This window comes from Rhinoraja longicauda, chromosome 26 (genome assembly GCF_053455715.1).
Source record: "Rhinoraja longicauda isolate Sanriku21f chromosome 26, sRhiLon1.1, whole genome shotgun sequence".
Taxonomy (NCBI): Eukaryota; Metazoa; Chordata; class Chondrichthyes; order Rajiformes; family Arhynchobatidae; genus Rhinoraja; species Rhinoraja longicauda.
The window spans coordinates 30424562-30447380 of NC_135978.1; the positions used below are offsets into that span (position 1 = coordinate 30424562).

Sequence of the window (22819 nt, forward strand, 5' to 3'; positions counted from 1 at the left end):
CAGTCGAGCCGTCCACAGTGTACAGATACATGACAAAGGGAATAGCGTTCAGTGCAAGATAAAAGTCCAGTCAAGTTAGATCAAAGATCAAAGATAGTCTGATGCAGCGGTAGAGTTGCTGCCTTACAGCGAATGCAGCGCCGGAGACTCAGGAGTTTGTACGTTCTCCCCGTGACCTGCGTGGGTTTTCTCCCAGATCTTCGGTTTCCTCCCACACTCCAAAGACGTACAGGTATGTAGGTTAATTGGCTGGGTAATATGTAAAAATTGTCCCTAGTGTGTGTAAAATAGTGTTAATGTGCGGGGATCGCTGGGCGGCGCGGACTCGGTGGGCTGAAGGGCCTGTTTCCGCACTGTATCTCTAAATCTAAATCTAAAAAATCTCCAATGAGGTGAATAGAAGCCCAGGACTGCTCTCCAGTTGTTGATAGAGTTGTCAAATGAGCCAACTTGTCAGATTAAAATGTTGTAGATTTGTCAAACCAATTCATGTGCATAATTTCTAGGAGTGGAATGAGGCCATTTGGGCCATCAAGTCTGCTCCGCCATTCAATCATGGCTGATCTATCTCTCCCTCCTAACCCCATTCTCCTGCCTTCTCCCCATAACCTCTAACGCCCATACAATTCAAGAATCTATCTATCTCTACCTTAAAAATATCCATTGATGGCCTCCACAGCCTTCTGTGGCAATGAGCTCCACACTTTTACTTTGACTGATTGAAAGATACAGCATGGAAACAGGCCCCTCGGCCCATTGGGTCCACGCCGACCATTGATCACCTGTTCGCAAAGTGCCGGAGTAACTCAGCGGGTCAGGCAGCATCGCTGGAGAACATGGATCGGTGATATTTTGGGTCGTGACCATTCCGATTGTAAAGGAGGTGGAAAGCTGGAAGAGTGGTGAGGATGGGACAAAGCCTGGTGAGTGATGGGTGCAGAGATCAGTCCGAAGAAGCGTCTCGACCCGAAGCGACGTCCATTCCTTGTCTCCAGAGATGCTGCCTGACCCGCTGAGTTACTCCAGCATTTTGTGTCTACCTTCGAGTGATAGGTGGATAAAGGTCAGGTGGGGGGAGGGGGGGGGGGGGGGTTAATTGGCAGATGGGTGGACAAAGGCCAAAGATGAAAAGGAGACAAAAGGAGACATAAGAAATGTGAAGCCGGAGGAAGGGATGTAGTTTAGTTTAGTTCAGACATACAGCGCAGAAACAGGCCCTTCAGCCCACCGGGTCCGCGCTGGCCTGCGATTCCCGCACATTAACACTATCCTCCACACACTCGCAACAATGTTTTACATTTACCAAGCCAATTAACCTACATACCTGTACGTCTTTAGAGTGTGGGAGGAAAATGAATATCTCGGAGAAAACCCACGCAGGTCACGGGGAGAACGTACAAACTCCGTACAGACAGCACCCGTAGTCGGGATCGAACCCGGGTTTCCGGCGCTGCAAGGGCTGTAAGGCAGCATGGTGGCGCAGCGGTAGAGTTGCCGCCTTACAGCGAATGCGGCGCCGGAGACTCAGGTTCGATCCTGACTATGGGCGCCGTCTGTACGGAGTTTGTACGTTTTCCCCGTGGCCCGCGTGGGTTTTCTCCGAGATCTTCGGTTTCCTCCCACACTCCAAAGACGTACAGGTATGTAGGTTAATTGACTGGGTAAATGTAAAAATTGTCCCTAGTGTGTGTAGGATAGTGTTAATGTGCGGGGATTGCTGGGTGGCGCGGACCCGGTGGGCCGAAGGGCCTGTTTCCGCGCTGTATCTCTAAATCTAAAAATCTAAATCTAAACTCTACCGCTGCGCCACCGTGCCACCCTATGATTTTCAATGATTTCCGTCTCCTCTTGCTCTATTGAACAGTATTGCTGATCATTCTGATTCAATAAGGTTTAAACGTGATACTCCTCACAGTGTAGGAAGACTGCAGAGGAAAACGACATGGAGATTCATGTGATAGGAGCAGAATTTGGCCACTCGGCCCATCAAGACTACTCTGCCATTCAATCATGGCTGATCTATCTCTCCCTCTCAACCCCATTCTCCTGCCTTCTCCCTGTAACCCCTGACATCTGTGGGCAAATAAATTCAGGTACTTCACAGAAAAATTATCACACAGCTAAGTTTCCTGAAGCAAATAAAATATGTTCCAAAAACTGCAAGAACATTTTTATGGCCTGCAATTATGTTAGCAAAATGGTAGTTTAGTTTATTGTCACGTGTACCGAGTTACAGTGAAAACCTTTTGTTGCGTGCTAACCAGTCAGCGGAAAGACAATACGTGTTTGCCATAGTTTAAGAATAAGGGGTAGGCCATTTAGAACGGAGATGAGGAAAAACTTTTTCAGTCAGAGAGTTGTGAATCTGTGGAATTCACTGCCTCAGAAGGCAGTGGAGGCCAATTCTCTGAATGCGTTCAAGAGAGAACTAGATAGAGCTCTTAGGGATAGCGGAGTCAGGGGGTATGCGGAGAAGGCAGGAACGGGGTACTGATTGTGAATGATCAGCCATGATCACATTGAATGGCGGTGCTGGCTCGAAGGGCCGAATGGCCTCCTCCTGCACCTATTGTCTATTGTCAATCGAGTGGTCCACACTGTACAAGATACACGATAAAGGGAATAAGGTGAATAACGTTTAGTGCAAGATAAAGCGCAGAAAAGTCCAATCAAAGATAGTCCAAGGGTCTCCAATGAGATAGCTCAGGACCGCTCTCTAGTTGTTGAGGGAGTAGTTAAATTAACCATCTGATAGATGAAAATGTCGCAGGTTTGTAAAACCAATTCATACGTTATAGGAACCGAATGAGGCTGTTTGGCCCATCAAATCTACTCCGCCATTCAATCATGGCTGATCTATCTTTCCCTCTCAACCCCATGAAGATTTACGAGGATGTTGCCAGGACTCGAGGGCCTGAGCTATGGGGAGAGGTTGGGTTGACTGGGATTTCCATTCCTGAGAGCACAGGCTGAGGGTTGATCCTATAGAGGGGTATAAAATCATGAGGGGAATAGCTTTAGTGTGAATGTACTGAGGCTTTTACCCAGGGTAGGGGAATCATGAACCAAAGGGCATAGGTTTAAGGTGAAGGGGGAAAGATTATACAGGAATGTGAGGCGGATGTTTTTCACACAAACGATGGTGGGTGTGTGGAACTACCTCCATAATCAATAGCGAGTCGCAACCTGGTCACTCCCTCTTCTCCCCTCTCCCATCGGGCAGAATCTCCAGATTCAGGGACAGTTTCTTCCCAGCCATTATCAGGCAACTGAACCATCTTACCAACAACTAGAGAGCAGTCCTGAGACAATGAGTCTCCTACCTCATTGGAGACCCTTGGAGTATCATTGATTGGACTTTACCTTGCACTAAACGTAATTCACATTATTCCCTTTATCATGTATCTGGACACTGTAGACGGCTCGATTGTAATCATGTATAGTCTTTCCACGGACTGTTTAGCACACAACACAAGCTTTTCACTGTACCTCAGTACACGTGACAATAAACAAAACTCAAATTCAACTCAAACCCCTCCGGCAGCTCGTTCCATACACCTACCACCCTCTGTGTGAAAAGGTTACCCCTCGGCTTCCTATTAAACCAGTCAGCGGAAAGACTATACATGATTACAATCGACCCATCCACAGCGGACAGATACAAGATAAAGGGAATAATGTGAATAACGTTTAGTGCAAGACAAAGTCCAATCAATGATACTCCACGGGTCTACCATGAGTCTAAAATGGCAATGAATCGTTTCGGCATGTTGTGATCTAGGTATCTCCCAGCTTCTTGCTCTGGTCTCTGCTACCTCACAACACTTGCTGAGCCATGCCACTGGAAATTAAAGAATTGCTTCAAAGGAGTTTCATCATCAATAACATTGATCATTTTTATGAGGTGTAAAAGTCAAAACCGTGGTCCTGTTGATGAGGCTTTCCTCGTGTGGACACAACACAGTCATAGAGCCATAGAGTGATACAGCACGGAAACAGGCCCTTCGGCCCACTTGCCCACACCGGCCAACATGTCCCATCTACACTAGTCCCACCTGCTTGTCTTTGGTCCACATCTCTCTAAACCTGTCCTATCCGTGTACCTGCCTAAATGTTTCTTAGACATTGCGATAGTCCCTGCCTCAACTACCTCCTCCGGCAGCTCATTCCATACACCCACCACCCTTTGTATGAAAAAGTTACCGCTCAGGTTCCTATTAAATCTTACCCCCCCCCCCCCCCCCCCCCCCCCCACTCCCACTCCCCATAAACCTGTCCTCTGGTTCTTGATTTATTCACAAAATGCTGGAGTAACTCAGCAGGTCAGGCAGCATCTCGGGAGAGAAGGAATGGGTGACGTTTCGGGTCGAGACCCTTCTTCAGATACCTCTACTCTGGGCAAGAGACTGTGCGTCTACCCGACCTATACCTCTCATCTAAGGTATTTATTCACAAAATGCTGGAGTAACTCAGCAGGTCAGGCAGCATCTCAGGAGAGAAGGAATGGGTGACGTTTCGGGTCGAGACCCTTCTTCAGACTATACCTCTCGTCTAGTCTGAACCATTAACATTTAGATTTTACAAAGCTTTTCACTACATACCATACCATACCATACCATACCATACCATACCATACACATACAGCAGGAAACAGGCCTTTTCGGCCCACCAAGTCCGTGCCGCCCAGCGATCCCCGTACATTAACACTATCCTACACCCACTAGGGACAATTTTTACATTTACCCAGCCAATTAACCTACATACCTGTACGTCTTTGGAGTACAGTAGAGATACAGCGTGGAAAAAGGCCCTTCGGCCCACTGGGACCGGTAGACTAGTTTTATGCTGCACACTAGGGACAATTTACAGAAGCCAATTAACCGACAAACCCGCAGGTCCTTGGAATGTGGGAGGAAGCCGAAGGAAACCCTGCGCGGGTCACGGGGAGAACGTACAAACTCCGTACAGACAGACAGCACCCGTGGTCAGGATCGAACCGGGGGCCCCTTAATCTACCGCAGCGCCACTGTGCCACCGAGTGATGGCTTCACCTCCCACAAGACTCCCTGGATTACGATGAGCTGCTCTTTCTCGGCCAACTGCGCTCTTCATGCGAGCGATGATTTAGGTTTGAGGGGGACTGGGGTGACCTCTTGCAGCACTCCCGATGCCACCGTGCCACCTCACAGGTGGTAGTCCTTCAAACGTCACAAAACATGGAACCGTACAGCTCAAGACCAGGCCCTTCGGCCCACAAAATCTGTGCTGACCACGATGCCAAGAACCCCCAGCTCTGATGTGCTTTCATATAATCCATATTCCTCCATTCCCTGCAGATCCATCTGCCTATCGAAAACTCTCTTAAACGTTCCTGCCATCCCCGTGACCTGCGTGGGTTTTCTCCGGGTGCTTCGGTTTCCTCCCACACTCCAAAGACATGCAGGTTTGTAGGTTGTGTAGGAAATAAAATTGCAGATGCTGGTTTAAAAATCGAAGGTAGACACAAAATGCTGGAGTTAACTCAGTCTGAAGAAGGGTCTCGACCTGAAACGTCACCCATTCCTTCTCCCCAGAGATGCTGCCTGACCCGCTGAGTTACTCCACCATTTTGTGTCCACCTCAGGTTTGTAGGCTAATTAGCTTCTGTAAAGACTGTAAGTTGTCCCAAGTGTGTAGGATATTGCTAGTGTACGGATTTGGTTTCCGCACTGTATCTCTAAAGTCGAAAGTCCCTTCGCCCACCAAGTCCATGCCGACCATCGATCACCAGTTCACACGAGATTCATGTTATCCCACTCTCTCATCCACCCCCCACACACCAGGGGCAATGTACAGAGACCAGAAGTCTAAAGTCTAAAAGAGGTCCCCCAGGGAACCGTGAAAAGCCTTTGTGAATCACGTTCTGTTCCCGGCTTGGTGAAGGCTGAGCCATTTACAAGATTTCCTACACTGATGCTACACTTTCTTTAACCGCGGAGAGCCAAGAGTAACTGTGCAAACTCTATTGATTTCAGGGGAAAAGCCAATAATACAAGTCTGGTTCACTTGACAAGGCAGGAGAGGAGAGTCTGGTTGAAGGACAAAGCCTGGAAACAGGCCCTTCGAGTCCAATCCACCGAGTCCACGCCGATCATCAATCACCAGCTCACACTAGATCTACGTTATCCCACTGTCTCATTCACTCCCCGCACACTAGGGGACAATTTACAGAGACCAATTAGCCTACAAACCTGTACGTCTTTGGAGTGCGGGAGGAAACCCATGCAGACTAAGGGAGAACGTGCAAACTCCGCACAGACAGCACCCGAGGTCAGGATCGAGCCTGGGTCTCTGACGCTGTGAGGCAGCAACTCTACGCCACCGCGCCACACTCGGGTTAGATTTTTTTTTAGATTTAGAGATACAGCGCAGAAACAGTCCCTTCGGCCCACCGGGTCCGCGCCGCCCAGCGATCCCCGCACACTAACACTATCCTACACCCACTAGGGACAATTTTTACATTTGCCCAGCCAATTAACCTACATACCTGCACATCTTTAGAGTGTGGGAGGAAACCGAAGATCTCGGAGAAAACCCACGCAGGTCACGGGGAGAACGTACAAACTCCGTACAGACGGCGCCCGTAGTCAGCATCGAACCTGAGTCTCCGGCGCTGCATTCGCTGCAAGGCAGCAACTCTACCGCTGCGCCACCCTCTGGGTTATTGGGAGATTAAAATGGGATTCATTTAAGATTAGCGTCAATGAGTTGTTGATGGTGGGCATGGATTCGGAGGGCATCTGGTCTGTACAGGGCTTGGTGAGACCGCACCTGGAGTATTGTGTACAGTTTTGGTCTCCTAACCTGAGGAAAGACATTCTAGCCTTAGAGAGAGTACAGAGAAGGTTCACCAGATTGATCCCTGGGATGGCGGGACTTACATATGAGGAAAGACTGGATAGACTAGGCTTATACTCGCTGGAATTTAGAAGACTGAGGGGGGATCTTATTGAAACATATAAAATTCTTAAGGGGTTGGAGAGGCTAGATGTGGGAAGATTGTTCCCGATGTTGGGGGAGTCCAGAACCAGGGGTCACAGCTTAAGGATAAGGGGGAAGTCTTTTAGGACCGAGATGAGAAAACATTTCTTCACACAGAGAGTGGTGAGTCTGTGGAATTCTCTGCCACAGAAGGTAGTTGAGGCCAGTTCATTGGTTATATTTAAGAGGGAGTTAGATGTGGCCCTTGTGGCTAAAGGGATCAGGGGGTATGGAGCGAAGGCAGGTACGGGTTACTGAGTTGGATGATCAGCCATGATCATATTGAATGGTGGTGCAGGCTCGAAGGGCCGAATGGCCTACTCCTGCACCTATTTTCTATGTTTCTATGTATCTCTCCGCACTGTATAACTGCAGCATGCGGCAGGACTCGCGTTATCATTGCATCTCAACCTGCACTGCACTGGGACTGATGAGGAGGCAGGAGCTGGGAGAGGCAATGATGCATTCCAGTCACAAGCCTCCTCACAAAGCAGCAGGGGCCGATAATCGTCGGCTGGCTTCCCCCCACTGAACAAAGGAAGGATAATGTAAGAAAATAACTGCAGATGCTGGTACAAATCGAAGGTATTTATTCACAAAATGCTGGAGAAGGGTCTGAAGAAGGGTCTCGACCCAAAACGTCACCCATTCCTTCTCTCCAGAGACGCTGCCTGACCTGCTGAGTTACTCCAGCATTTTGTGAATAAAGGAAGGATAATGCTCAGCCTTTGCGTGTGTAAATCTCAGTGCCCGACTCATAAAGGCGGTGGCTGAGGGTGAGGGATGAGTGTTTGTGAAGACAGTGCGGGGAGAGGGACGATGGCGTTGAGATTCAGCCCCGGTCTGCTCAGTGCTGAAGTGGCCGCTGCAGGATTGGTGCAATCAACAACTTTACTTCAGTTTAGGAAGGAACTGCAGATAGACACAGATAGACTGCAGCTTGACTTTAGGGCGTCACGGTGGCGCAGCGGTAGAGCTACTGCCTCACAGCGCCCGAGAGCCGGGTTCCATCCTGACCCTCCCCCCCCCCCCCCCGATCCTGACCCTGGGTGCTGTCTTTGTACGTTCTCCCCGTGACCTGCATGGGTTTTCTCCGGGTGCTCCGCTTTCCTTCCACACTCCGAAGACGTACACGTTTGTGGGCTAATTGGCTTGGCAGAGAGGAGAGCTCTTCAGCGGGTAGTCCATAGACCTCAGAGGACCATCGGAACACAGCTACCAGCTTTGGAGGGCATCTACAACACACGATGCCTCAGAAAAGCCACCAGCATCCACAAAGACTCCTCACACCCCTGCTAAGGACTGCTCGAACTCCTTCCATCGGGCAGACGATACAAGGCCTTCTACGCCCGCACCTCCAGACTCAGGAACAGCTTCATCCCCAGGGCTATAGCTGCTATGAACCGGTCCTGCTGAGCCGGATGGTCACATCGCACAGTGAACCGGCACAGATCTACTTGAACTTTATACTGTTTTAAATCTGTTTCTAATTTTGTTTCACTGGGTTGTATAAATTTTTACTGACTAGCTAATTCATTTATTGCATCGTATGGGAGGCGCATTCCCAATCTCGTTGTACCCCTGTACAATGACAATAAAGATATATTGTAGTGTATTGTTAAAGATTGTAAACTGACCCTAGTGCGCAGGGTAGTGTTAGTGTACGGGGATCGCTGGTCGGCGCGGACTGGGTTGGCCTGTTTCCGCGCAGTATCTCTAAACTAAACTGACCATAAACTAACCTAAAATAACCTCAGCTAAACCTCTGGTTACCTCAAGGATAGTCACCATCCATTGTCCTCTGGAGGTCAGAGCGTAGACATTTGCAGTGAAGAAACAAACGGCTTCAAATGGAACAAACAAATTATCTGATGCATTTAAGAGACTTTTAGAAAGGCAAATGGATGTGCTGGGGATGGAGGGATATGGGTCGTGCAGTTAGTCTTGGCACCATGTTCAGTACAGACATTGTGGGCTGAAGGGCCTGTACCTGTGCTGTACTGTATTATGGTCTATGTTCTATGTACCTGCCTAAAATAGTTCCACACACCCACCATCCCCTGTATGAAAACGTTACCTCTCAGGCTCCTATTAAATCTTCCCCCTCTCACCTTAAACCTGTACAGGTGGTTAGAGCACAATCCGTAGAGCAGTGCATCACAAGAACAGGCCCCTCGGACCTCAATGTCTGAGCTGAACACAATGCCAAATTAATCTCATCTGCCCGCAAATGATTTGTGCCCCTCCATTCCCTACCTAAAACTCTCCTAAACGTCACGATGGTATCTGCCTCCATCACCACCCCAGGCAGTGCGTACGTACGAGGCACCCACCACCCTCTGCGTAGGAAACTTGCCCGCACACCTCCTCTAAACGCTGCCCCTTTCACCTTGAAGCTCTGCCCTCCAGTCTTTGCGATTTCCACGCTGGGGACAAGATTGTGACCCTCGTCGTTTTATCCACCAGGTCTCCCCTCCACTGCCGGCGTGCCAGAGAGAACAGTCCAAGTCTGTCCAACCTCCCTCCCCTTATAGTTCATGCCCCCTAATCCAGGCAGCGTTTTGGTAAACCTCCTCTGCACCCCCTCCAAAGCCCCCACGAGCTTCCTGCAATGGGGCGACCAGAACTGCACCCAATACTCCGAATGCGGCCTGACCAAAGCCCAGTAAAGCTGCAGCATGACTTCCTGACTCTTGTGCTCAAAGCCCCGAGCAAAGTGGGTAAGCACACCTTATGCCACCTTGACCACTCTACCACTTGAAATGCCACTTTCAGGGAGCTGTGCACTTGGGCCCCAAGATCGCTCTGTACATCAATGCGGTTAAGGTCCTTGCCATTAACATCAGCCAAAACATTCTGACCTGATGAGCCAAAACATTATGACCACCCGCCGAATATGCTGTTGGTCCTCCGTGTGCAGCCCCATACGCAGCAGGGTGCGATGCACTGTGTATTGTGACACATTCCTCCCATGACCACCATTAACATTTTCTGTGACTTGTACCACAGTCGACCTTCTGTCGGTTCGGACCAGACGGGATAGCCTTCGTTGCCCTCGCGCATCGATGAGCCTTGGGCGCCCAACACCCTGCCTGTCGCCGGTTTGTGGTTTGACCCTCCTCGGACCACTGTCGGTAGGTACTCACCACTGCTGACCGGGAGCGCCCCACAAGCCTTGCCGTTTCAGAGATGCTCTGACCCAGTCGTCTGGCCATGACAATTTGGCCCTTGTCAAAGTCGCTCAGGTCTTTACTCCTGCCCATTTCTCCTGCATCCAACACATCAACTTCAAGAACTGACTGTTCACTTGCTGCCTAATATATCCCACCCCTTGACAGGTGCCATTGTAACAAGATAATCAATGTTATTCACTGGGCCTGTCAGTGGTCATAATGTTTTGGCTGATCGGTGTATATCCCGCTGAATGCTTAGACATCCTTCCTCACAGTCTAGAGTCCCAGCCATCTCTAGTGTTGTCTGGAAACCTACTAATTCTAGTTCTTGATTTTCTTATCCCGGGAAAAATATATTTTTCAACTAATATATCAGACCCATAAATTCTCCTCATGATTTTACACACTTCTCTAAGATCGCCCCTCAGCCTCCTGCACTCCAAGAACTAAGTCCTAGCCTGCTCAATCTCTCCGTGTAGCTCAGGCCCTCGAGTCCTGGCATCATCCTGCTAAATCTTCTCTGCATTCTTTCCATCTTAATGGCATCTCTCCCCAGCAGGTTGACAAAAAAAAAATCAACTCAATACTCTAACTGCAGCCTCACCAACAACTTGTACAACTGTACAACTGGATTGACTGGGCTTATGTTCACTGGAATTTGGAAGGATGAGAGGGGATCTCATAGAAACATATAAAATTCTTAAGGGATTGGACAGGCTAGATGCAGGAAAAATGTTCCCCACGTTGGGGGAGTCCAGAACCAGGGGTCACAGTTTAAGAAAAAGTGGTAGGCCATTTAGGACTGAGATAAGGAAAAACATTTTCACCCAGAGTGTTGTGAATCTGTGGAATTCTCTGCCACAGAAGGCAGTGGAGGCCAATTCAAGAGAGAGTTAGATATTGTTTTTAGGGCTAACAGAATCAAGGTACTGATTCTGGATGATCAGCCATAATCATATTGAATGGCGGTGCTGGCTCGAAGGGTCGAATGGCCTACTCCTGCACCTATTTTCTACGTTTCTACGTCCCAACGTCTGTACTCAATGTCCTGACAGATGAGGGTTAACGTGCCAAAAGCCTTCTTTACCACCCAATCTACCTGTGACGCCATTTTCAGGGGACAATGCATTTGTACTACGAGATCCCTCTGCTCTAGTCATAGAGTCACACAGCTTGGAAACAGGCCCTTTGGCCCAACTTGCCCACACCGACCGACATGACCCATTTACCCTAGTCCCACCTGTCTGCGTTTGGCTCATATGCCCTCTACACCTATCCTATCCATGTGCCAGTCGAAATGTTTCTTGAACGTTACGCTAATATCTGCTTTCTTAAACATTGCGCTGGTACCTGCTACAACACTAACCAAGGCCCTGCTGTTCATTATGAAAGTCCTGTCCTGGGTTTGCCTTCCCAAAATGTAACACCTCACACTTATCTAAATTAAACTCTAGTTGCCACCCCTCATCCTGTTTTCCCAACTGATGAAGTAATTAAGCTCAGGGCTGTGGAAAATTAGCTGAAGTATTTATTTTGCACTTGGCATGGACTCAATAAGCTCCTACATTGCCTCCAGCTTCTAATACTCTCTGACAAAGTAATATACGGTCAATATAACCGTACACTGACACAAAGCTCCCGAAACTCTTCCAACGCAAAGACCAGAAGTGGTCGATTACCTCAGGAATGAAGTTGTTCAGTACCGTGAGCAAATTTGGGCCCCGCATCAGAGGAAGGATGTGCTGGCTCTGGAGAGGGTCCAGAGGAGGTTTACAAGAATGATCCCGGGAATGAGTGGGTTAACCTATGATGAGCGTTTGTCGGCACTGGGCCTGTACTCACTGGAGTTTAGAAGAATGAGGGGGGACCTCATTGAAACTTACAGAATAATGAAAGGCACAGATAAGAGTGGATGTGGAGACGATGTTTCCACTAGTGCGAGAGTCCAGGACCAGAGGTAACAGCCTCAGAATTAAATGGCGCTCTTTTAGAAAGGAGGTGAGGAGGAACTTCTTCAGTCAGAGGGCAGTTAATCTGTGGAATTCATTGCCACAGACGGGTGTGGAGGCCAAGTCATTGAGTATTTTTATTGACAGATTCTTGATTAGTACGGGTGTCAGGGGCTATGGGGATAATGCAGGAGAATGGGGTTAGGAGGGAGAGATAGATCAGCCATGATTGAATGGCGGAGTGGACTTGATGGGCCGAGTGGCCTAATTCTGTTCCTGGAACTTATGAACTTAGAAAGAGGTGCAGTCACCATTTGAGGATTCGGGTTTCTTCGGGCAAGAGACTCGTTCATCTACCCGATCTATTCCTCTCATGATCCCTCATCTTCCTGCGCTCCAAGGAATAGAGTCCCAGCCCACTCAACCTCTCCCTATAGCTCACAGCTTTGAGTCCTTGTAATTCTTCTCTGTACCCTTTCCAACCTGGTAACATCTTTCATCTAACACAATACTCTAAATGTGGCGTCATCACCTTTTTACGTAACTGCAACATGACCTCCTAACGTCTACACTCAATACTCTCAATGAATGTGCAAAAAGCCTATTTGACCACCCTATCTGCCTGTGAACCCACCTCCAAGGAACTATACAGTTGGACTCCTGGATCGCTCTGCTCGACAACACTCCCCCCCACTCCCCAGAGCTCTACCATTCACTGTATGGGTCTGAAGAAGGGTCTCGACCCAAAATGTCACCAATTCCTTCTCTCCAGAGATACTGCCTTTCCCGCTGAGTTACTCCAGCATTTTGTGTCTGTCTTCGGTTTAAACCGGCATCTGCAGTTCCTTCTCACACTGTGTAGGTCCTGCCCATGTCAGACTTTCCAAACCTCACTGTGGGTGACGTTTCAGGTCGAGTCGTTTCTTCGGATCCCAAAACCCCCACCGGGTGGCGCCAGCAATGGCTGCCTCACCAACAGTCTGTCTGTCCCTTCCTTCTCTGTTGTTTATAGTACGTGTTAAATGTATGTTTTAGTGTTCTTTAGCTTCTTTTATGTGGGGGGGGGGGGGGTTGGGGGAAACTTTTTTTAAATCTCCGTCCGCACTGCGGACTAACATCGAGGAGCTGGCAGCCTCTGCTGGAGACCGACTTCGGGAGCTCCAACCGCGGCAGCCTGCGGACTTTAGCATCGTGGAGCTCGCGATCCCTTTGCCAGGGATCGACCTCGTAGCTCCAACTGCCGGAGCCTGTGGACTTTAACATCGTGGAGCTCGCAGCCCCTGGTTAGGGACCGACTTCAGGAGCTCCAAGCTGTAGGAGCTTCGACCTATTAAGGGGTTGGACACGTTAGAGGCAGGAAACATGTTCCCAATGTTGGGGGAGTCCAGAACCTGGGCCCACAGTTTAAGAATAAGGGGTAGGCCATTTAGAACTGAGACGAGGAAAACCTTTTTCAGTCAGAGAGTTGTGAATCTGTGGAATTCTCTGCCTCAGAAGGCAGTGGAGGCCAATTCTCTGAATGCATTCAAGAGAGAGCTAGATAGAGCTCTTAAGGATAGCGGAGTCAGGGGAGAAGGCAGGAACGGGGTACTGATTGAGAATGATCAGCCATGATCACATTGAAAGGCGGTGCTGGCTCAAGGGGCCGAATGGCCTCCTCCTGCACCTATTGTCTATTGTCTATTGACGGCCCTGACGCGGAAGCTTCGATCGCCAGCTGCAGATGGTTCAACTGCCCCGATCGCGGGAGAATAAAGCGGGAAGAAGCTTAGACTTTATTGCCTTCCATCACAGTGAGGAATCCGCAGTGGTGGATGTTTATGTTAACTTTTATGTAGTTGTGTGCCTTGTTGCTTTTTTTTCGTATGGCTGTATGGTAATTCGCATATCACTGTACCTTAATTGGTACACGAGACAATAAAAGACCTTGAAGCCGTTGAAAACGTCATCCATTCCTTCTCCCCAGAGATGCTGCCTGTCCCGCTGAGATGGCCCAGCATTTAGGATGATTGCACAGAGTCTTGCTCCCGGGCTAAACTGAACCACGAGCTCTGGGGAAATCAGTGCTTCCAAGAAAGTTCTCCGATTTCAGCCAGGGAGGACGGCAGGCTTTCAAAGTCATCAGATTCTCAAGGTAGTGCGGTGGTAATGTGAACTCCAGAGCACAGCATGAGCTAAGCTGCCCGTAAGTTATTGACTGACATCGAGTACAGACAGGAATGAGCCGAGAAGCAAGAAGCAATGCTGATTCAGTGCGGCATTGCCAAGCAATCTCCTTTCCACCGAGGGTCACAAGTAGAGTTTAGTTTGGTGTAGAGATAGAAACATAGAAACATAGAAAATAGGTGCAGGAGGAGGCCATTCGGCCCTTCGAGCCATTCATTGTGATCATGGCTGATCATCCACAATCAGTAACCTGTGCCCAACTTCTCCCCGTATCCCTTGATTCCACTAGCCCCCAGAGCTCTATCTAACTCTCTCTTAAATTCATCCAGTGATTTGGCCTCCACTGCCCTCTGCGGCAGAGAATTCCACAAATTCTGGGTGAAAAAGTTCCTTCTCACCTCAGTTTTAAACGGCCTCCCCTTTATTCTAAGACTGTGGCCCCTGGATCTGGAGCCACAGTCTTAGAATAAAGGTGAGGCCATTTGGGCCAAAAGGGCCCAAAGTCCTTCGAGGAACATAGTTCAGAGTTAGGTTAGTGTTTTGTCGTGTTCAGACCCACATGGTTGTTTGGAAGAAGCTCAATTTTAGTTTAGTTTAGAGATACAGCGCCGAAACAGGCCCTTCGGCCCACTGAGTCCACGCCGACCAGTGATCCCCGAACACTAGCACTATCCTACGCATACTAGTGACAACTTACACTTATACCAAGTATACAAACCCAAGACAATTAACCTATACGTCTTTGGAGTGTGGGAGGAAACTGAAGAAAACCCACGCGGGTCACGGGGAGAACGTACAAACTCCGTACAGACAGCACCTGCAGTCGGGATCGAAATAAATTGCCACCCTAAATTATTCAATGGTACTTCATTGTCACTTGTCCCCAAGTACAATGACATTATTTTTTTGCATTCAGTTCAGTGCCAATCCTGTTGTACATTGGGCACAGCCACGCTAAGTGTAAGATTGTAGCCCACACTGAGTCCCTAGAGAGGAGCTTCCACGTTTTAGACGCCATCTTGTATCCTTTCCACTCCAAAATTAAACAAGGGGAAGTTGAGTATAAGAGCAAAGAGGTCCTTCTGCAGTTGTACAGAGCCCTAGTGAGACCGCACCTGCAGTTTTGGTCTCCAAATTTGAGGAAGGATATTCTTGCTATTGAGGGCGTGCAGCGTAGGTTTACTAGGTTAATTCCTGGAATGGCGGGACTGTCGTATGTTGAAAGACTGGAGCGACTAGGCTTGTATACACTGGAATTTAGAAGGATGAGAGGGGATCTTATCGAAACGTATAAGATTATTAAGGGATTGGACACGTTAGAGGCAGGAAACATGTTCCCAATGTTGGGGAAGTCCAGAACAAGGGGCCACAGTTTAAGAATAAGGGGTAGGCCATTTAGAACGGAGATGAGGAAAAACTTTTTCAGTCAGAGCGTTGTGAATCTGTGGAATTCTCTGCCTCAGAAGGCAGTGGAGGCCAATTCTCTGAATGCATTCAAGAGAGAGCGAGATAGAGCTCTTAAGGATAGCGGAGTCAGGGGGTATGTGGAGAAGGCAGGAACGGGGTACTGATTGAGAATGATCAGCCATGATCACATTGAATGGCGGTGCTGGCTCGAAGGGCCGAATGGCCTCCTCCTGCACCTATTGTCTATTGTCTATTTATACCACATGCTTGTCTCAGCTTGGCCATAAAGGTCCGTTGTCCTGGCAGCGGCACTGGGTCGGAGTTGCAGAGGTCGGCCTGGTCTGGCCAGACGATGTGTTGGTGGCTCCATGATACTGGGGGCTAGTGGAATCAAGGGATATGGGGAGAAGTTGGGCACAAGTTACTGATTGTGGACGATCAGCCATGATCACAATGAATGGCGGTGCTGGCTCGAAGGGCCGAACCCATTTTCTATGTTTCTACGTTTTTCACCAGAATTAGGGCTATTAATGTATTGATTTTTTAAAGTTACATTTTATCTGTGACCATTCAGTTTACATGCCTGTCCTGCTGCAGCAAGTAAGAATTTCATCAATCTGTTTGTTGTTGGTACATATGACAATTAAACGTTGTTGTCTCCAGTCAGACAGCGTGGAAACAGGCCCTTCGGTCCAACTTGCTCACAACGACCCACATGTCCCATCTACACGAGTCCCACCTGCCTGTGCTTGGCCCACATTCCTCGAAACCTGTCCTATCCATGTACCTGTCTAAATGTTTCTTAAACATTGCGATCCTATCTGCCGTAGCTACCTCCTCTGCTAGGTCCTTCCATTTACCCACCACCCTGTGTATGAAAGACTTGCCCCTCAGGTTCCTATTAAATCTTTCCCTTCTCACCTTAAACATATGACCTCTGGTTGTTGATTTCCCTACCCTGTGTAAAACACTCTGTGCATCTACCTTATCTATTCCACTTATAAGTTCATAAATCATCAGAGCAGAATTAGGCCATTCGGCCCATCAAGTCTACTCCACCATTCAATCATGGCTGATCTATCTCTCCCTCCCAACCCCATTCTCCTGCCTTCTCCCCATAACCCCTAACACCCGTACTAATGAAGAATCATATCATATCATATCATATATATACAGTGCGGAAACAGGCCTTTTCGGCCCACCAAGTCCGCGCCGCCCAGCGATCCCCGTACATTAACACTATCCTACACACACTAGGGACAAATTTTACATTTTACCAAGCCAATTAACCTACAAACCTGTACGTCTTTGGAGTGTGGGAGGAAACCGAAGATCTCGGAGAAAACCCACGCAGGTCACGGGGAGAACGTACAAACTCCTTACAGTGCAGCACCCGTAGTCAGGATCGAACCCGAGTCTCCGGCGCTGCATTCGCTGTAAAGCAGCAACTCTACCGCTGCGTTACCGTGCCGCCCTATCTATTTCTGCCTATTAAAAAATATCCACTGACTTGGCCTCCACAGCCTTCGGTGGCAATGAATTCCACAGATTCACCACCCTCTGACTAAAGAAATTCCTCCTCATCTCCTTTCTAAAGGCACGTCCTTTTATTCTGAGGCTGTGTCCTCTGGTCCTAGACTCTCCCACTAGTGGAAACATCCTCTCCGCATCTACTCTACCCAGGCCATTCACTAATCGCCACTCGCGATCTTATGCACCTCTATAAGATCATCCCTCATGGGTAGAGTTATTGCCGCACAGTGCCAGAGACCTGGGCTTGAAGCTGACTACGGCTGCTGTATGTACAAAGTTTCCTCCCACACTCCAAAGACGTACAGGTTTGTAAGTTAATTGGCTTCAGTAAAATTGTAAATTGAACCCGGTGCGTAGGATAGTGCTAGAGTACTCCATTAGTCGATCGCTAGTCGGTCGGGACTCAGTAGGCCGAAGGCCCGGTTTCCGCTCTGTATCTCTAAAGTCCCCCCCTCAACATCTGCCGTTCCAGAGAAAACAGTCCAACTCTGCCCCAACCTCTCCCTGAGGCGAATCCCCCCGAATCCAGGCATCATTCCGGTTAACCTCCCCTGCACTAAGGGCGGTACAACGGTAGAGCTGCTGCCTCACAGCGCCGGAGACCCGGGTTCCATCCTGACTGCGGGTGCCATCCACACGGAGTTTGTACGTTCTCCCTGCGGCCACGTGGGTTTTCTCCGGATGCTCCGGTTTCCTCCCACATCCCACAAAGATGTGCAGGAATTGTAGGCTAATTGGCTTCTGTAAATTGTCCCTGGATGTGTCGAATAGTCCTGGTGTATGCGGTGATCGGATGGACTCGGTGGGCCGAAGGGCCTATTTCCACGCTGTATTTCAAAACTAAATTAAACACATCCCATGGGTCTGCAGGTTAATTAGTCTCTGCAGAAGTCTGCGTAACTCTGGGGAATTATTAATTGGTAAAAAAGGCATTGAATATAAGAGTCAGGAAGTCACAATGTTAGGCCTTAGTTAGGCCGCATTTGGAGTATTGCGTGCAGTTCTGTTCAATAGACAATAGACAATAGGTGCAGGAGGAGGCCATTCAGCCCTTCCAGCCAGCACTGCCATTCAATGTGATCATGGCTGATCATTCTCAATCAGTACCCCGTTCCTGCCTTCTCCCCATACCCCCTGACTCCGCTATCCTTAAGAGCTCTATCTAGCTCTCTCTTGAATGCATTCAGAGAATTGGCCTCCACTGCCTTCTGAGGCAGAGAATTCCACAGATTCACAACTCTCTGACTGAAAAAGTTTTTCCTCATCTCAGTTCTAAATGGCCTACCCCTTATTCTTAAACTGTGGCCCTTTGTTCTGGACTCCCCCAACATTGGGAACATGTTTCCTGCCTCTAACGTGTCCAACCCCTTAATAATCGTATACGTTTTGATAAGATCTTTACAGTTCCCCATTACAGGAAGGATGTGAGATGCTTTGGAGAGGGGGCAGAGGAGGTTTATCAGAATGATGCCTGGATTAGAGGGTTTCAGCTACAGGGAGAGGATGGATAGACTCGGATTTGTTTTCTCTCCAACACCGGAGGTTGAGGGGAGGCCGAAGATAGACAAAAAGCTGGACTAACTCAGTGGGTCTGGCAGCATTTCTGGAGACAAGGAATAGGTGACATTTGGGGTCGAGACCCTTCTTCAGACTGAGAGTCAGGGGAGTGGGGAACGAGGGATACGGACAGGTGACATGGAGAGATACAGAACAAATGAATACGCATTAAGTGGACGTGAGGTAAAAAAGTGAAGGCTGGCGTAACTCAGCGGGTCAGGCAGCATCGGGACCCAAAACGTCCCCCTTTTCCTTTCTCCAGAGATGCTGCCTGACCCGCTGAGTTACTCCAGCATTTTGTGTCCATCTTTCGTGTTTCAGTTCTCAGCCTCAACGCTGTGTAGGGGGTGGGGGTGGGATATCACACTCCCCTGACCCCAACCGCGATCAGGCCTTGCCTAACCTCACCCAGTTAACCTAGTCTGAGGAAGGGTCTCGACCCTGAAACGTCACCCGTTCCTTCTCTCCAGAGGTGCTGCCTGACCCGCTGAGTTACACCAGCACTTTGTTCAGTTTAGTTTAGTTTAGAGATACAGCGCGGTCACATGGAAAGAGTGTGTTGCGGTCACATGGAAAGAACAAAATGAAATAAGATTTGAAAGATGGCATGCAGAAATGCGGAGTTGTATCCCATTAGAAAAAGCAACGTATAATCTGAGAAATGGATATGACTTCTTTTTGAAGGTGTGGAACCCATTCATGGCAAAGCTAGGATTAAGAATAGGAAGTAGTTAAATTCAGGATTGCTTTGATACCTAACAAGAATTTAAAAAGAAACTACTCGGAAGTGACTCCCTCAGGACTCCAGGTTTTTCTTTTTCTTTCTTTCTTCTGCTTTTTCTTTTTCCTTCTTTTGAACTGGGGGGTGGGGGGGGGTGGGGGGGAGGGGAGAAAATACAGAACAATACGTGTATAATCGAAGTTATAGGTCAGTGACTATTGTTTACTAAGGAATGTAAAATGTATAACGTATGGGTTCTGTTAAAATTTAAATAAGATATTTTAAATAAAAAAAATTTAAAAAAGAGATACAGCGCGGAAACAGGCCCTTCGGCCCACAGAGGCCGCACTGACCAACAATCCCTGCACACTAACACTATCCTACATACACAAGGGACAACTTACATTTACGCCAAGCCAATTAACCTACAAACCTGTGTGTCTTTAGGAAACCGAAGATCTCGGAGAAAACCCACGCAGGTCACGGGGAGAACGTAAAAGCTCCGTGCAGACAGCACCTGCAGTCGGGATCGAACCCGGGTCTCTGGTGCTGCAAGACAGCAACTCTACCGCTGCGCCATTGTGCCGCCCTGTCTATTTTTAATCTATTCCCAGAGTTCTCTGCTGCAGGGAGCTGGGCGATCGATGGAGTCGACTAATGGCCGCTCCATCAGACAGACTGTCTCCTCTTCCCCTGCCCTCCACTGATGCGGTTTCAGCAGGCGGGCGGTATCAGAGAGCTGGATGAGATCACTGCAAGACTACTCTCCCACTGGGCCTCCAGCACTCTTGGTGCAGAGCCAGGCGGCAATGGTCATGTAGGAGCAGGAAGGAAGGTCAAGTCAATGGATATTCTCACGGCAGAGATAACATAGAAAATAGGTGCAGGAGTAGAACATTCGGCCCTTCGAGCCAGCACCACCATTCAATATGATCATGGCTGATCATCCAAAATCAGTACCCCGTTCCTGCCTTCTCCCCCTGACTCCGATATCCTTAAGAGCTCTATCTAGCTCTCTCTTGAAAGTATTCCGAGAATTGGCCTCCACTGTCTTCTGAGGCAGAGAATTCCACAGGTTTACAACTCTCTGACTGAAAATGTTTTTCCTCATCTCCATTCTAAATGGCCTACCCCTTATTCTTAAACTGTGGCCCCTGGTTCTGGACTCCCCCAACATTGGGAACAAGTTTCCTGCCTCTAACGTGTCCAACCCCTTAATAATCTTATATGTTTCAATAAAATCCCCTCTCATCCTTCTAAATTCCAGTATATACAAGCCTAGTCGCTCCAGTCTTTCAACATACGACAGTCCTGCCATTCCGGGAATTAACCTAGTAAACCTACGCTGCACGCCCTCAATAGCAAGAATATTCTCAAATTCGGCCCATCGAGAACAAAATCCTCAAATTTGGAGACCAAAACGGCACACAGTACTCCAGGTGCGGTCTCACTAGGGCCCTGTACAACTGCAGAAGGACCTCTTTGCTCCTATACTCAACTCCTCTTGTTATGAAGCCCAACATTCCATTGGCTTTCTTCACTGCCTGCTGTACCTGCATGCTTCCTTTCAGTGACTGATGCACTAGGACACCCAGATCTCGTTGTATGTCCCCTTTTCCTAACTTGACACCATTCAGATAATAATCTGCCTTCCTATTCTTACCACCAAAGTGGATAACCTCACACTTATCCACATTAAACTGCATCTGCCATGCATCCGCCCACTCACACAACCTGTCCAAGTCACCCTGCAACCTCATAGCATCTTCCTCACAGTTTACACTGCCACCCAGCTTTGTATCATCTGCAAATTTGCTAATGTTACTTTTAATCCCTTCATCCAAGTCATTAATGTATAATGTAAATAGCTACGGTCCCAGCACCGAGCCTTGCAGTACCCCACTAGTTACTACCTGCCATTCTGAAAGGGACCCATTTATCCCCACTCTTTGATTTCTGTCTGCCAACCAATTTTCTATCCATGTCAGTACCCTACCCCCAATACCATGTGCTCTAATTTTGCCCACTAATCTCAAATGTGGGACCTTGTCAAAGGCTTTCTGAAAGTCAAGGTACATCACATCCACCGGCTCTCCCCTGTGCATTTTTCTAGTGACATCCTCAAAAAATTCCAGAAGATTAGTCAAGCATGATTTCCCTTTCCCTTGAAGACATCCAGTGAATTGGCCTCCACTGCCTTCTGTGGCAGAGAATTCCACAGATTCACAACTCTCTGGGTGAAAATGTTTTTCCTCTTCTCAATCCTAAATGGCCAACCCCATATTCTTAAACCGTGACTACTGGTTCTGAACTCCCCCAACATCGGGAACATTTTTCTTGCATCTAGGCTGTCCAATCCCTTAAGAATTTTAAATGTTTCTATCAGATCCCTTCTCGTCCTTCAAAATTCCAGTGAATACAAGCCCAGTCGATCCACAGATAGATTCTTGATTAGTACGGGCGTCAGAGGTTAGGGGGAGAAGGCAGGAGAATGGGGTTGAGAGAGAAAGATAGATCAGCCATGATTGAAAGACGGACTAGACTCGATGGGCCGAATGGCCTAATTCTCCTCCGATAACTTATGAACACATGGCGACACTTGTGTACGTACTGCCTAGGTTGCATGCAAACAAAGCATTTCACTGTATCTAGGTACATGCGACATTAAAGTATCATTCAACCAACACTGTGGCAGATGGGGCCGGGCAATTAAAAAAATTAAGATGTTGTTTCACTGAGCGATTCTGCCTTCGTCAGCAAAGCTAAACACAGAGCGGAAAGCAACAACCTTTAGTGCCTTCTCCCTCTCCCCCTCCCTCCCCCTGTCCCCTTCCCCCTCTCCCTCTTCTCTTCCCCCCCTCTCTCCCCTCTCTCCCCCCCTCTCTCCCCTCTCTCCCCCCTCTCCTTCCTCTCTCCCCCTCCCCCTCCGCTCACCTCTCTTCCCCTCTCTCCCTCCCCTCTTTTCCCCATCTCCCTACCCCTCTCTCCCGCCCCCCCTCACTCTCTCCTCCCTCCCCTCTCTTCGCCAACTCCCCTCCACTCTCTCCCTCCCTCTCCCTCTCCCTCCCCCTCCCCCTCTCCCTCTCCCTCCCCCTGGCTGCTATCCCCCCCTCCCATGCTGGCGGTCCAGAGTGGAGCAGCAGACACTCCCCCCCCTCCCCCTCCCCCTCCCCTCCTTCTCTCCCCCCCCCCCACCCCCCCCCCCGCAGGCTGCTCCCCCCCACCCCTGCTGGCGGCCCAGAGTGGAGCAGCAGACACTCCCCCCCCTCCCCCTCCCCCTCCCCTCCTTCTCT

The 22819-nt window shown here is 48.9% G+C and overlaps 1 protein-coding gene across 1 annotated transcript in view; it reads right to left on the minus strand.

Annotated features, from left to right (window-relative positions):
- The window catches only part of LOC144606259 (coiled-coil domain-containing 92B-like), a 42279-nt gene that overhangs the window by 19240 nt on the left and 220 nt on the right, over nt 1–22819 (minus strand). The window lies entirely within an intron of this gene.